Source organism: Argentina anserina, chromosome 3, assembly GCF_933775445.1.
Source record: "Argentina anserina chromosome 3, drPotAnse1.1, whole genome shotgun sequence".
NCBI lineage: Eukaryota > Viridiplantae > Streptophyta > Magnoliopsida > Rosales > Rosaceae > Argentina > Argentina anserina.
Window position 1 is genome coordinate 9,260,837 of NC_065874.1, and position 15,951 is coordinate 9,276,787.

Consider the following 15,951-nt stretch of genomic DNA (forward strand, 5'->3'; position numbering starts at 1 on the left):
AATGATTTCGATTCATTGAGATTGATTGATGTTTAACGACTTTGAAATTTTGAGTTTTTAAGCTCGAAATTTGGGGTTGTTACATTGGAATCCATTGTTGAGTTGTCCCACGCCTTGGTTCAAACAAGGAAATCCGAATTTTACCATATGCTTTACAGATTGAGTTGTCTAGTTTTGACTATTTTTGTGTCTACGGCAACCACTGAAAGGGAATTCTCAACTATGAATATCATTAAGAATAGACTTAGAAATAAGATGGAGGATGAGTTTCCTGATGATTGTATGATGCTCCACATTGAGAATGAGTATGCTGATTCTATTGACAATGAGATGGTGATCCATGACTTTGAAAATTTATCAAACCGTAGAGTTAGATTTAACTAGTCTATTCTTATATTGTATTTGATGTGTAAGGATCTCTTGAGTGTTTTATTTCCCACTTAATATAAGTCTCTGGCACCGCTGGAATTTTTATTATTATTATTTTTTTTTTTCATAGAAAACTCAAGCTCACTCGATCTCTAATTTCTGGATTCGCCACTGCTTAAGGTTAGAGATGAGATTGATGATACCAACTTTTTGGACTAGTTACATTACATGCGTGGAAAGTGAGAGTGTGATTGTAAAATTGGGAGTACAAATTTCACTATTCAATATGTTTCAGTGTCTTGAAGTGCAAGTAGAGTAGTCTTTCCTTATAAAAGTTTACAAACTGGGAGAATTGCCTCAACTTACTCAGAATTATAAGCTGCACTCGGTATTATTTTTCATTCTCTATCTCTGATATTCGACCGAATCACCCAAAAAGATGTTTTATTTTACTTGCGATATACACACACATATGCATATGCATGTATAGTGTATATTCCAAATTGTTATTGATCATTTCGTTATTTGTCAGGAATTGTGGGGAGTATGGTGTCCAGATATCCTTATATGATAAAAGAAATTGATGCAATCGGGTGGACACCCTTACACTACGCTGCATTTAAAGGGAACCTTAAAGCAGTTATACTGTTGATGAAATCAGACAAGTCTAGTACTTACATCTTGGAAAACATGGAATGACGGCTCTTCATGTCGCATCATATAAAGGCCAAATCGAAATAATGAAAGAATTAATTCAATTTCACCCTGATACTTGTGAGTGCCTCAATGCCAAAAACCAAACGATTCTTCATGTCGCAGTTTTTGGTGCACAAAGTGCGAAAATTCTTCACCTCACATGGTGGATATTCACCTCTGTGACGTGGCAAACCCACAACTAGGTATTTGAGTTAAGGATAAGTTTGAACTAACGCTGAAAATTCCCGTTAACGTCTAAATTTGAATTAGTGCGACCAAAAAATGAGATAGAGGTGAGTGAGGAAACCCAGGAGAGAAAATCAAATTTGTTCAACTATTCAACATAGAGAATGATGTCCACAAATGTGAGCAGGGAGCAAGTACGGTCATAACATATTTCACCAATCTCAATGGCTTGTGGGATCAGAAAGATGTGATATGTGGCCTCCCTCCTTGCACATGTGAAACTGCCAAAGAATTCAAGACCTACATGGAAACACAGAAGACAATGAAGTTTCTAATGGGATTAAATGAGGAGTATGCATCACTCCATAGCAATATCATAAGCATTGACCCTCTCCCTTTGAACAAGGTCTATGCAGCAACCTTGCGCCATGAGAAGCAAGCAGCGGCCTCTAAAGGAAAAGTTGTTGTCACAACAGAGGCATCTGCATTTGCAGTCAAGAAATTTGGAAAGTCCATTACAGAGAAGAAACTCAGATGTGAAACGTGCAATATGACCAATCATAGCACAAAGAATTGTAGGGCACACCTCAAGTGCAACTATTGTGATTGTACGGGACATACCTACAATTATTGTCGTAAGAGGAATAGTGATTTAGAGAGAGCAGAAGAGGCTGCCAAGATAAACCATGCAGCTTTTTCCATGGATAATGATGAGGACGTGAGTGATTTTCCTTTGACAAGGAAGGAATGTAAGCAAATGGTTGGAATGATGAACAAGATCAAGTCTGTTGCAAACAAGTACACTGAGGGACCTCAAATGCTTGAGATGCTGCACTGAAATCAGTCCTCCGCCAATCTAGTTGGTAAAGCTCCTAATTATCATGAATTCTCAAGTAAAGCACTTGCTATTTCAAAGGGTAACACCAGTGCTATATGGATTTTGGATAGTGGTGCTAGTGATCATATTTTTTGTGATCCGAGTTTCCTCATTTCACTTAAACTTGCACATCATCGCTTAGTGAAGTTGCCAGATGGAAATTTGAGCAATGTCACTCATATTGGGACAGTAGCTTTTTCTCATAACCTAGTCCTTCACAATGTTCTCTGTGTCCCATTGTTTTACTTGAACTTGATCTCGATTAGCAAACTTGTATTTGATTCATTTCATGTCACTATCTTTCTCAAACAAGTTTGTTTCATACAGGACCTTCGATCGGGGAAGGTAATTGGGACGGGAACTGAACGTGAAGGACTCTACTGCCTCGATTTGCCAAGGAAAGGAACATGCAATATGGTCAGCACCAAAACACCAAACCTATGGCATCAAAGGCTCGGTCATCCATCTAGTAAAGTTTTAGCTATGTTTCCCTTTCTGCAAAATAAAGCTTGCAATACAAGCAATTGTTCAATTTGCCCTCTAGCCAAACTCACTAGGACACCATTTCCTTTAAGCACTTCTTCCAGTTTCATGTTTTGAATTGATTCATGTCGACATATGGGGTGGCTATCATGTCTCATCTATTTCTAGAGCACAATATTTCTTAACCATTGTTGATGATTATTCACGAGGTACTTGGGCTTATCTCATGCAACATAAATCTGAGGCACGAACCCTACTTGTCCACTTCATCAGTCTAGTTGAAAATTAATTTTCCAAGAGAGTGAAAATTGTTAGAAGTGACAATGGTCCAGAGTTCAAGCACACACAATACTATTCCTCCAAGGGTATTGAACATCAAACAAGTTGCATCAACACACCACAACAAAATGGTGTTGTTGAACGCAAACATCGACATTTACTCAACATAGCTAGAGCCTTTCTTTTCCAAGCCCATTTGCCTAAACACTTTTGGGGGGATACTATCCTTACAACTGCATACTTAATAAACCGAACACCAACACCACTACTCCAAGGGAAAACACCTTTCAAAATCTAGTTTCAAAAGTCACCAAATTACACACACCTTCGGGTTTTCGGTTCTCGCTGTTTTGTTTCCACACATCCACTCCGACCTAGCAAGTTTGATCCTAGATCCATTGAGTGTATCTTCCTTGGCTATCCTCATGGTCAAAAGAGTTACAAGGTTTACATATTGAAGGAAGAGAAAGTATTATTTTCACGAGATGTTGTCTTCTTTGAGGATGAATTTTCTTATCAAACCGGTACAAGTCCGGTCATCATTCCTACAAATCCTCCACCATCTACCAGTGACATTCCTTCTACTACAACACAATCACCTCACATTGAAGAGGATTCCAACTATAACTCCACACCCTCCGCTGATCTCACTCACACATTACCTAGTGAACGTACATCTCCTCCTTCCTCACAACCCGAGACACAGACCATTCCACCATCACAAACGTCACCACCACCAGAAATTGTGTCATCTCCCTCACTTCCACCACTCCCTGTCCGTCGATCATCTCGACCAACACAGCTTCCGACTAAATTGCAGGACTTTCATATCGAGGCAGCCCTTCCTTCTCGAACCGTTCATCATCTTCAACGAGCGAGGTCGCTCCTTCAGGTACTGCTGGAAAATCAGGAAAGTACCTGCAGGAAAATTGTCCGACTCCAGAGGTCTCTTTTCTGTGAAAGTAAATTGTTGCTGCCAGTATTCAACTTTCATGTTCTACTGCGTGACTGAAAGTAGGTTCACATTCAAAGCTGAATCGTATTGTGCCTCTGATTGTCATGCCAATTTTAAATTTAATTTGTTTTATTTTAAGCTTTGGTTTGTTTTATCTTCAACTCGGTCGATTAAAACTAAGAAGCTCAATTCGAGATTAATTTTTCCCGACAAAGAAGTTCAGTTCCAGTTATAACCCAATCTCTGCAATTCATTTTGATGTAAGCTGTCCAAAATTAATATAATCATAACAAAGGGCGCGGCGCCTAAAGAGGTGCTCGTCTTTATATTCATTTACCTGAGATCGTAAATGTTCATAGATGTATTGGCTGCTAAAAATTGTTCCAGCATTTGTTTGTGGATCTTATAGAACAAGCAAGGATTTAAAAGAGTATTCTTGAAGCTTGTTTTCGATCTGTATAACTCTGAAAACTTGGCCCATAGTTTCATCTTATATTAAATTCTTGATCATAGACTTGCTCGGTCGATCAATGACTCAGTGCAGTATATATGCTTTACGTTTGCTCTAGAATTCCCATAGTTCCAGTGTTACATCCCTAATCTGCAAATATATATTATTATTCGTAAGCAATAATCATACTCGCTGATATCCAAGTTCAACAATCAGTAACAGTATAAAATGCCAAGACTGACATACCCAATCCTGATTGAGATCACCGCATTCCATATTCTTTCTAATGTGCTGATTCTTTGTATAGAAGGTTCAACCACTCGTCCTCCTCCTGCTACTTTCTTGATTGAATGTGCGCTTTGACCAGTAAACTTGACAGATTCCGAGAGTCAATTTAGCAGGTTAACCAGAGCAATCACTTCATTTCGTTGTAGCTGCAACTGCATATGCAAAGAAAAATGACATAAATGAAAGATAAATAGACTATTCAAGTTCACCTACACTAGGTAACTCAAACTAATCAAAGTCCACAAGTTCAGCTGAAAAGCTATAGGAAAGTTAATGAACATTGAGGTTTTAGAACAACCAATCGTGTCCAGTTTTTAGAAAAATAAGAAAACCTATTCGGGTGATGAGTTATCTAAGAGAGCTGCAAGAACTCACAGGGTGATCTTGCTGGTTTTTACCATCAACAGAGAAGAGGATCTTCAGTGCGGTACCAAGACCAAGAACTTGAAGCTTCCCCCATAGCCGGCACTTCTCACATCCCACACGATTCATTAGTGCACTGAAATATGAGGATGAAATCCTTAGTATATAATTTGGAATGACAAGAAGATGGTCAATGTTTGAATTCAATACAAGATTAATTAAATGTAATTTCTTGGAGACAAACCTAATGTTTCTGAATTGCTTTTGAATTTGTTACTTCAATTCTGGTCCGCTTTGACCTTTCCAGAGCTTTGCTTCATCAAACGGTAGGGGACATGCAGCTTGAAGTTTAGGACTGCAAAGTAGCTGCCTCATCAAAGACTGTTTTCAGGTCTTCCTCAAGATTACCAGTATCATACTCAGCCTGCTCTAAGTACTCTGCAGCCTGAAAGATGTTATGATTAGTACAATGTGGGACTTCAAAAAATTGATTATGCACTAACAGAACAGATAAGGAAGCAGAATATGCCTACTTTTGTCACGGCCTGGAGAACAAAGAGGAATGAAAATTACAGATTCTGAACACGATCTGGATACTTTAAAACACGATCATGCATCAAGTCCGGGTTTAGACCCCACTGAAAATTATGTGCAAAGGTCATATACAGCTCAACTTGACTGAAGACAAAGGCAATTGTTTTAGTTGTTATCACTTTACTCGGGTGGTTAAGTACTCAAGACATGTTTTACTAATGATAGAAAGATGAATTATGGATAATCAATTTGGAAGCTATATATGCATATAGAAGAACGAAAAATGCATACTTTATGGATAACATATCGTTAAAAGCTGAAAAATCGATAGTTATGCTGATAACCCCCATTCAAAGAGTGAGATGAAATTGGACAGGGAAAAGAATAATAGTTGCATCACTCATATGATATGAGGCAGAGGAGAACCAGATTGGTAATTTTGTCTAGAAGATAATCAGCAGCTATGTGGATTGAAATTGAGGAGTGAAGATCAGATGTTAATTGTATAATACTTTTTGCTCCTGGCAAATGTCCTGAGATGAATCTGCAGAAGAGCAAAAGAAACAAAACTGATACAGTTTTCCAACAGGTACATATTGGAAATACAATGTGCAACAAATATTCAACATTTTAATGATAGAATACAGCAAGCAGACTGATCAGTTGAATTGTCCACAAAGATCTTCAACTCACATGTTGCGCAATTTTCAGAATAAACAGCTTCCCATATCCTTCTAGCAGATGAACCACTATATCCAGTGTAACATTTGGGGCTCAGTAGAAGGTTCACATATGTCATCTCATCTGCATATCAGAAATTAACAGTCACCTAACAACAGGATTAAAGAAAAACTATTTTACTATAACAAGAAAGAACCTCTGTATTGCCATTGATAGAAATAAACAAAGAACAACGAGTGCGCGGCAGTGTTTACATTCAGGATTACATTATATATACCCCATAAACCATAAACTGCATTCAATAAATGGTCAGATTCATACAATTGAGTTCTACAGAAAAAAAAAAATGCAAGCCTGTCTTCATTAATTTCTGATATATCTTATGTTTTGGAATGCATTCCCACTAAATCATAAATAATGAATCTCGCGTCTAAAATAGCAATGCGTAATTCGGCTTCAATCAAACAAGATCTCTATTAATTAACTACTACACTACAGTTAATACAACACTCCAAAATAACCATAGATTCATATCAAGTGAAATACCATTATCAGTATCGTCATCACGTGTCCAAGGGTTATCTGTCTCAATCCAGCCTCTAAAAGCTCTACTGTCTAGCGTGCGGTCAACTGACCCCTGCAGATTTTCCTCTGGGCAAACCAAACTGTTGGAACGAAGACCACGATGCAAGGGTCTCATAAAAGGTTCGGGGAACTCATTTTCCGGGCATTCACAGATGCTGCAGTCACACAAGAGGCACATACCATCTTCAGTCCAAAAGGTCTGTCACACCACCGCTTTGCCTATCAAATTAACCAAGTAATCAAACGCCACAAAGTAAACACGAAAGTAGTAACAACATTACCCCTTTTTTTTTAAAGGAAAACATTACTCAATCAGTACTATGATAATAGGAAGCACAATGCCAATAGTAAGTTCAAATATTCCTATATCAATTCTGAATCTCATTTTGTTTCCGAGTGCTAGTAAATATATGATAATACCAGAGCTACATGTAAAGATCTGGGTTGAGTTAGGCAAATGACAAGAAGTGTAGAATTTGTCTTCCTTTTTTTCTTTTACACTTAGGAGTGTAGAAAGTTTGGTTCTTGTCTATTTCGAATACACAAGCCTACACCTTTAATGCACGACAATGAAGGTACGTACCACTTCACACTAAGATGTCAAGATTAGAATGGATCCATTTACTACTAACGGCTGCTGTGCCCTCTCAAACAAGTGCATTCCATTCAATGATTCAAACCAGTGCAGAAAGGTCATGAACTCATGATCTTCTGATTCATATTAATGGCTAAAAGCATATTGAAAGACAATTTAAATATTAGTCTTAAATATTTGACCTTTTTTAGTCTTAAACCTTAGAGCTGGGTAATAGAGCTCATTATGTGCCCCTCGGTTTCTCTTGTTATACACATAAGAAGAAACTATCTCTTCACCCAATGAATTGGATTGCTAAATCTTTAATGTAAATCAAACCCAAAAACCAAATAGAACAAAAACATCAAGAGACCTCAAGCAGCGAACCTTAAAATATCGAAAGAACGGAGTCTTGACAAGCTCTTGAAGCAGAGGCAACACTTCTGCATTAATACTATCCACCGTATCATAATCACAACAGCAGTCCTCCACAATGCCACTGTACTTCTTTGATTCCCACACACACAAACAAATCAAAAACCAAAAACAGAAACCGTGAAAATGAACCCAATTACATGCACATCCACACAGCCAAATCATACCTGATGACATCGGCAGGAACTGGGATTCTTGAAAAACAGAGAATGATTGAGAGCTATGGCTAATAACACAACCACAAACGCACCCAGTAGAACCCATCTCTTCACATTCCTTTCCTTCACCATCTCCAATTCCACCAAATCCTCCTAAAATCAAGCATCAAACATATCAATGTCTGTTTGGTTTTCATTTGGAAAAGTCCAATCAATTCAATAGCTTCAAAGTTAGAAACACAGCTTACGCGCCAAAAGCTGTAGGGGAGGAACAAAGATAAATCGTGCCGACGCAAGAGGAGGACACGGAGGAATCGAATTGGGTAACGGACACGTGATGGGAAGAGATTGGAGGGTGTAAGAGAAGTTTCTGTTGTGCGAGTGGGCTTTAGCAAGTCATGATTCGTCAACATCCGTTAGTTAACGACCGTCAACGGCGCCACTGGGAAGGCACCGTTTAAGAATAACGGGCTGCGTTGAGTTTTGGGCAACTTGCTGGCTACATAGCACGGAAGTTTGGTTGGACGACCGATTCCCGCTTCGGAAGCGGAAGCGGGAGCGGAAGCGCTCGGAAGCGCGGGGAAGCGCGGCGGAAGCACGATTCCGAAAAAGGTGGGTTTGGAAGCGCGGCGGAAGCGTTGGCTTCCAAATTGGAAGCGCGAAGGAAACGTTGGCTTCCAAATTGGAAGCGCGACGGAAGCGTTGGCTTCCAAATTGGAAGCGCGGCGGAAGCTTTGACTTCCAAATTGGAAGGGTGATTCCTTCTCTACCTCTATTTCATCAATCAATGTCTTGAGACTCTTCTTGTCGTTTCATCTTCTTATTTATTTCGTTAAGCGGTTAAAGATGAATAACATCAATCAATCTAATATGTGTCAGAAATATGGGGAAGAGATATCAAGAAAATCTAGATGATAGAGAGATATATAGAGAAGACAAAGAGTTGTGGAGAGATATGAAAAAAAATCCATATGAGAGAGAGAGAGAGAGACAGAGGGAAGACGAACCTTTTTTTTATCAATTTCATCTAGTCATGTCTCTTTGACTTGCACGTGTCCAACACCTTCACACTATGTTGTACATTCTTTTGTTTGAATTTTGAAATGAAGCTTTAATAATGCTATAATCAAAGATAATCATGTGATATAAAATAAGTCATTAATAGTTAATTAATTATTTTAATACTATATAAAATAATTAAAAAATAAAATATAAAAATATAATATATATATATATATATTATTCCGACGCTTCCAAAACGCACCCGCTTCCTTAATTTTTGGGAAAAAAACGCTTCCGCGTTTCCAAACGCTTCGCTTCCACGTACCCGCACCCGATTCCATGCAGCCTAGCTTGCTGGTTATGGAACGGACCTGACAAATTATTTTCCATCGAAAAAAATCTGTAATAAATGAGTTAGACTCTTAAAACATTCTACTATCTTCAATCTCACTCGTTAATAGCTGGTGTGAATGTGTGACTGCAGCAATATCAGATTATCAGTAATTGAATTGCCACTGATGGATATGTAGACAACTCGTTAATGAGTAAGCTAACATTATTACTTTATTAGCTTACACAGCTAGCTAACACCATTACTGATGTTGCCCTGCTGCAGCAGTACGTACTTGGTTATATATTCAATGGCAAAGTGGTTTATTTTATTTCAACTATCTGAATTCGGGCAAGATTATATATTTCTGTACTCGGTATCTTCAACCTCTATATTATTTCAATCTTATTTCAACACTCGATCTGCCATGTTATTGATGTTAATCCCTGTAACTGAAATAACTAGATATAAACCAAGTTGCAGATCGAGGGTATCAATCTACAGCTAGCTAGGTTGTATAGTTCTTGGACTTATCATCATATTATGTTCCTAACAAACTAGCTAAAGACGCTTATCTAAGCATCTTCCCCTACCAATAATAAGGGCATCCCAAGCTACCTTGGTGGGCGTACTCGACCACCAGGCTAACAGAAACTCGGCATATTATTATTCCAGTAGCTTCTTGATCGATCAGGCTAGGGTTTTAAATCAGCATTATCTTCTTCCTCTTCTTCTTTTTCTTATAGGTGACGGCTTTCGCAATTATTGGATTCTGAAGTTGATGATCCCATGCACTTAATTATATTATACGTAGACTCGATCAGCACTCCGTCTCTGATTAGTTTGAATAAACTTATAGGATCTAAGTAATTAATAATTAGGAGTTTCTGTAACTATGATAAATAATGGAGGTTGAAACATGCATGTGGCAATTATGTGAATTAAGGAGCAAAACAGACTTGAGAACTGAGATAAACATATATAACTTAGGTATTATCATTCTACATATTTTATGCAATTGGAGGAATAATAATTAAACAGGTATAACGAAATATATGATCAAATGGGGGGGCCAATGGAATGATATGATACATTGTATGTATCCAGAAACAGGATAGAGGGAGGAAGGGAGAGAAGAGTATGTTTGCATCGAAAATTTACTTCTCTTCAATCCAGATATTATGTTTGCCTAGCCTCGATCTACATGCATGCACCTTATCGATGGATGCTGCAATGTTCCAAATATTTAAGAGAAAACAGTATATCTTTTTTTTTTGTTCCATATGAAGTTGGTTAGCTTTAGAGTTTAGAAACATGGGTATTCCGCTAACCTAGACCTATATATAATTTTCGTTCATATGGCGCTAAACGGAGCTAATTGAATGTGAACTAGTTCTCATGCATGTATAGAATTGTCAAACGAAACTCCTAATACATAATTTAAAGAAAAGTATTATTATTTTCATTCAAGCATACCATTCTAAAATATAAACTTTTTTCTTTACATGAGAATTATTTTTGTGCTTGCAACATCACTATCAGTAACACGTTGTTGTGTGTGACTGTTGTGTTGTATATGTGTACGAAATTAAGTGAGGATATTCAAATTTATGTATGTATTTATCCATCAGTTTGTATATGTGTAAAATAAAATTGAGATGTGTTCGAAGATGAATGAAATGAGAATAATAAGAACGTAATGGAATATAACGCAACATTTTATTAATTAATAATGAGGTCATATAAGAATTATCTGTAGAATATTCTAAAAAATCAGAGATTTATATTTATAACATTAAAACGTAATCTACTATGATAAGGAAATCTAACAAGATGAAATACGTAAGTAAATGTTGAAATTTCTGTTTGAATTTTCTACATATGTTGTTAATATACAATCACGTACACCGAACAATCAAGAGTCAAATTACACATTATACGAAGACAGTTAATATGAATCTCCCATCTCCTAATTACCTATCACCTGTCGACCTCAATATCTCAAAGTACCTCGTTTAATTTTGGTTGTAGACCCGAAATCGACATAATTTGATTTTTCTAATTCTCTTTCCCACATTCCCACCACCCTTTTCATAATTTGTTTACAACTTTACATCTGATCCAGGCGGGGCCTAAACAGTCATGTCAAAACTTTGTCAACAATGTCAGTGTCAAACTCAAGCAGATACTATGCTATAAACACTCATTGTGCCATGTCTAACTGATAAACAACATGAAAATCACAAATAAGTGGAAGTAATATCAAACATAATTGAAAATAAAACGAGATCGACTACGACCAATATTAAGCATCGATCCTGTGGTAGCACATGTGTTTGCCACATGACCCTACTACTATGGCACATTGGCACTTCATATATTTCAGAAGAAACGAATCCAATACGTGACCTACACCACAATGGTGCTATTTAATTTGCTCCCCAGAATACATTTTATAAGGTCAGGGGGCTCAAGAGTCAAGGCCATACACATTATATGATGGCCTCCGTTAATGAGGTGGTGGACAACCACTAGGATCATTACAAAATGAAACCAAGTTCTAATTCCAACTTGGACGTATATGTTCGATTTCGAAAAGGATTACATTTTCATTCCCGGGAACTTGAATTCCTGCTAGCTACTTATGAAAGCTATAACCGTCATTGGTAGCTGGACTTATTAGGATTATTGTGACATGCTACCAACTTAAATTACTTGTATGAACTTATGATTGGAAGCTAAGAGAAGTTTAATATATATCAAACTATACATCTGCAGGACTGCAATCAACAAAATTAGTTTAGCTGGAAAACTAACCAACTATGTTCGTAGCTCAATATTGTTCCCAAGCATTTGCCTTTTCATGGTTGGATGATTACTCTACTGAAATATTATATATAGTCGTAGTTGGTAAGGAATGTCAAAAGCAATGTGTTAAAGGCTTGTCGATCATGAGAGTTTAAGCAATTACTAGAATTTAAGCAATTACATGCACGAAGAAATTCGGAATCCGCCATGGATGTCTAAAGCGCGCTTGATTTCATTGCACGAACTGGCTCAGCTGGTCTGTTTTTGATACCAGGGTACAAGTCTACAAGGCCATCTTAGTTTTACATGCAAGTTCTGCCAACCCGGAACCTATCCAATATATTCAAAATGTTCTAAATATCCCGATATATCTCTAATATTAAAAAAACGATACGATAAGTTGCTTATCGGTCTATTATATCGTTCAATCCGAAAAATCAAGTCAAATGACGATATATCGGTGCCCTTTTTAAATTTTTTTTTTAAAACCACGTCGTTTTGAAAAAATAATTTAAAGAAAATGAAAGTTTCGTTGATAACATTCAATGACGAGAAAGTTTATGATGAATGATCACCTTTATTTTTATTAACTAATATTATTTATGTATTTTAATTGTCAAAATAATCAAATATTTTTTTATGAAGTTTATTTAGTATATATACTTCTATAAGTTTTAATTTCTCAAGTTTATTTGGTATATTTTGATGTATATGTTTATAATTATATTAAATTTAATTAAAAATTAGCAAAAACGATAAATTCGATATAATCCGATATATCTCGATATATCCCCGTTATATTCTTATTTTAGAAAACCGATACGATGACGATAACCGTTATTTAGACTATTGTATATTCATATAAACTGCTTTATTTAAACCACCCAGAACCAGAGTTGGTAATCTGTTTTGACATTCTAAACAATTCAGCTGATTTAATCTGTAGCTTCAACTCTTCTAGCTAGCCTGCTTAATTGTAAGCCGTTTACCTTGAAATATAGCTCCGGTACCAGGAGTTATATTAATGCATCCACAATCATATACCTTTTTTTTTTTTCTCAAAGCGTTACCGCTGTTCATATCTGAATCATAGAGTGTGCTTCACAAATAATTTTGATAAGATTCTTGCTTTTCTTTTTTTTTGATATATAGATGACCAACCCCAAGGAATGCAGCTCCATATCACTCACTGAGCACGAGATAGAAGACATGGAAATTATATATTTGCTTGCATTATTATTAGCATCACTTAATACCCAGTTTGGAAGGTGAAGACCATTATTGACAAATTATTTTTCATAGAAAAACAGAAACCTCAACGATCATGATTCTTATATAATTCATCGAAATTAAAATATGAGGATCAAATTAGGAGTCAAATATGAATGCGAGATTATTGATGTGGTGTGAGCGACAATGTAGGGCCAGTGTTGATCACGTGGCAGACAGCATCATCTTACATTTTCGTCGTAGGGCCCTCCCTAGGAGTGAACAAGTCATCTCGACCCATCACATGGTACGTACCTTGGCCCTAATAGTTAATTAGAGATTAGCAGTGATTAAGAGTTGTAAGAATAGTCCTAAACGAAGATTAGTAGATATTAGAAGGTTCCAGCTAGTTTTTGATATATTTTTACATGTGGAGGCAAAAGTCGGCTACAGGCACGCTGGATTTTCACTTTAATTCGGTTTGATACATAAATTTGTAAATCAATTACCCTTTTGAAAGATTAATTTTCGTAAATTTTTCTTGTTGGGATGCATGGTAGTAAGTTTGCTAAATACATTATGTATTAACATAGGGCTTATACTTTACAGTATCTAAACCATGTGATTTAGTGGCGCGGTAAGATCACATGGCATATCAACACGGAAAAAATTATTGGAGTTATTACTGTAAGAAGATGCAATATTTAGATATTTCTATAAATTCTCATTAATTTACTATGATATTTCCAGTACCCAAATTTCAATATCGAACCTCTCTTTCTCTTTAATTCGATCGTGATCCTAAGAATTGAAGCACAACCAATAAACCCTATGAAGAACAAGAATATTACATCTCTCCATCGATCATAAGCTACAAAACTCGTCACCATTTCCAAAATCAAAACTCAACCATCAACAACAGTTGCATCAGCAGTGTTAACATATGCAATATATCGCCACTATAGAACTATGCTCCAGCTAAAGCACGACTGTGACTTTGTGGTATACGGCGGAAACACATAACCTGAAAAACTGGACTAATATGGACCATTAACTCATCAAAAAGAGCTCCTTTTTGCATGCAGTGTAGTCTCAACACTTCCAATGGTCCAACTTTGACTGTTACATAATTACATATCCATCTAACTTAAGCAGCGCATTAACTTGGTGTTTAAAACCGACCTACTCTGCATCGCAGAAACTATTAAACCATGCCGATAGATCAGAAACTTTAATAAACCATTCAGTATGGAAGTAATTGGAGGCGTAGAACCAAAGTTATGACTAGTGAATAATTTAGTAGAGCTCATGCTCGATCTCTGTGAGAAACAACCGACTATACCATATCAGAGCTAGCAAGCTAGCTAGCTAGCCCTATAATTCAGTTCTCTCAGCTTTTTTCTTCTATTGCGCTCAACTGTTTTCTTCAATTGAAGTTCTCTAACTTCGATTCACACCCTTCGATATATAAAACGCGGCTTCTATCCTAATCGTTCCCTTTGTCAGCCCCCGATCCTGCATGGGAATGTGCTCCGCAAGGCTCTTACTCTTATCAACAAGAAACCAACTACACTACGTCGATAGGGTGGACGAAGATTTGTATTAGCTAGAGCATTATCGAGCGCACAGATAGTCCCAATGACGTCGTTAAACACTTATTTTAGACTAAGCTTTCAGCATGTTCGCAGGGAAATTATTGATTACCATCCTATGATCGATGATGGTATAGTCATCGGTCGATAATGCTGGTATAATGAAAAACTAAACTGAGATACAGACAAAGACCATGAATTCCCTACACATAACCATAACGAAAACGAATAAATAAGAAAGAAGTTTATACTTCTAATGTTCATTCAGTTTGCTTCACCAATTAACATTCTATCAACCTTTTGTTACATTGAGAATTAGAGACGAGTCAACCATTTTCAAGCCAAATATGTTTATAATAAAAATATTAAATAAGCTCAATTGCATTGATAACTGCCATAAGTCCATAACTTTAGCAAAAATGGAGTCAGGTATATATATATAACAAATATATATAAATAGACGTATAGCCATAATATTCTGTAAACAAATTTATATTGGAAACATATCTCCTATAAAAACTTCAGAAACCAAATTTTATTTACATGAGTGAAAGAAATTTCAGTTTCATCTGTCCGTATGTAATTTACAAGACTTTGATAGCATCAGTCAAATCATCGTGGCAAGAGTGGGTCGATGCCTTGCTAAGTAAGCACTTATCGGCAATGGAATCCCTTTTGGAAGGAAGCTAGTTGGCCGGGCCACCTTGGCTTCATGGTTCTGTCATCGACGGTCTCGTACATTTTAGTATTTAAATAACTAAAAGGGGTGTGATACTCCTTAATAGTTGGCCGAAGTCCTTAAATCTTAATGAGACCACATCACATATTATAAATCAATGTATGTTATATATTTTATATTATTTGGTTGACAACATATATTATTTTTTTAATCTCACTCATAAAATAATATGGACAGTTGAATATAGGATGTATAACATACATTGATGTATATTAAAATTTTCTCACATTAAGAAGTATATCCGAAAGGTTAAGTGATATTTCTATAAACGTAAAACAGAATTTTTATAAGTAACATTGAACAATGAGCATATCCAATTCATCAGGTTAAGATTGAGAAAATCAAAATGTACATTC

At 36.5% G+C, this 15,951-nt stretch overlaps 1 pseudogene; it reads right to left on the bottom strand.

Annotated features, from left to right (window-relative positions):
- Positions 1–4,152: 4,152 nt before the first annotated feature.
- LOC126786970 (endoplasmic reticulum oxidoreductin-1-like) lies at positions 4,153–8,067 on the bottom strand (annotated as a pseudogene).
- Positions 8,068–15,951: the final 7,884 nt, after the last annotated feature.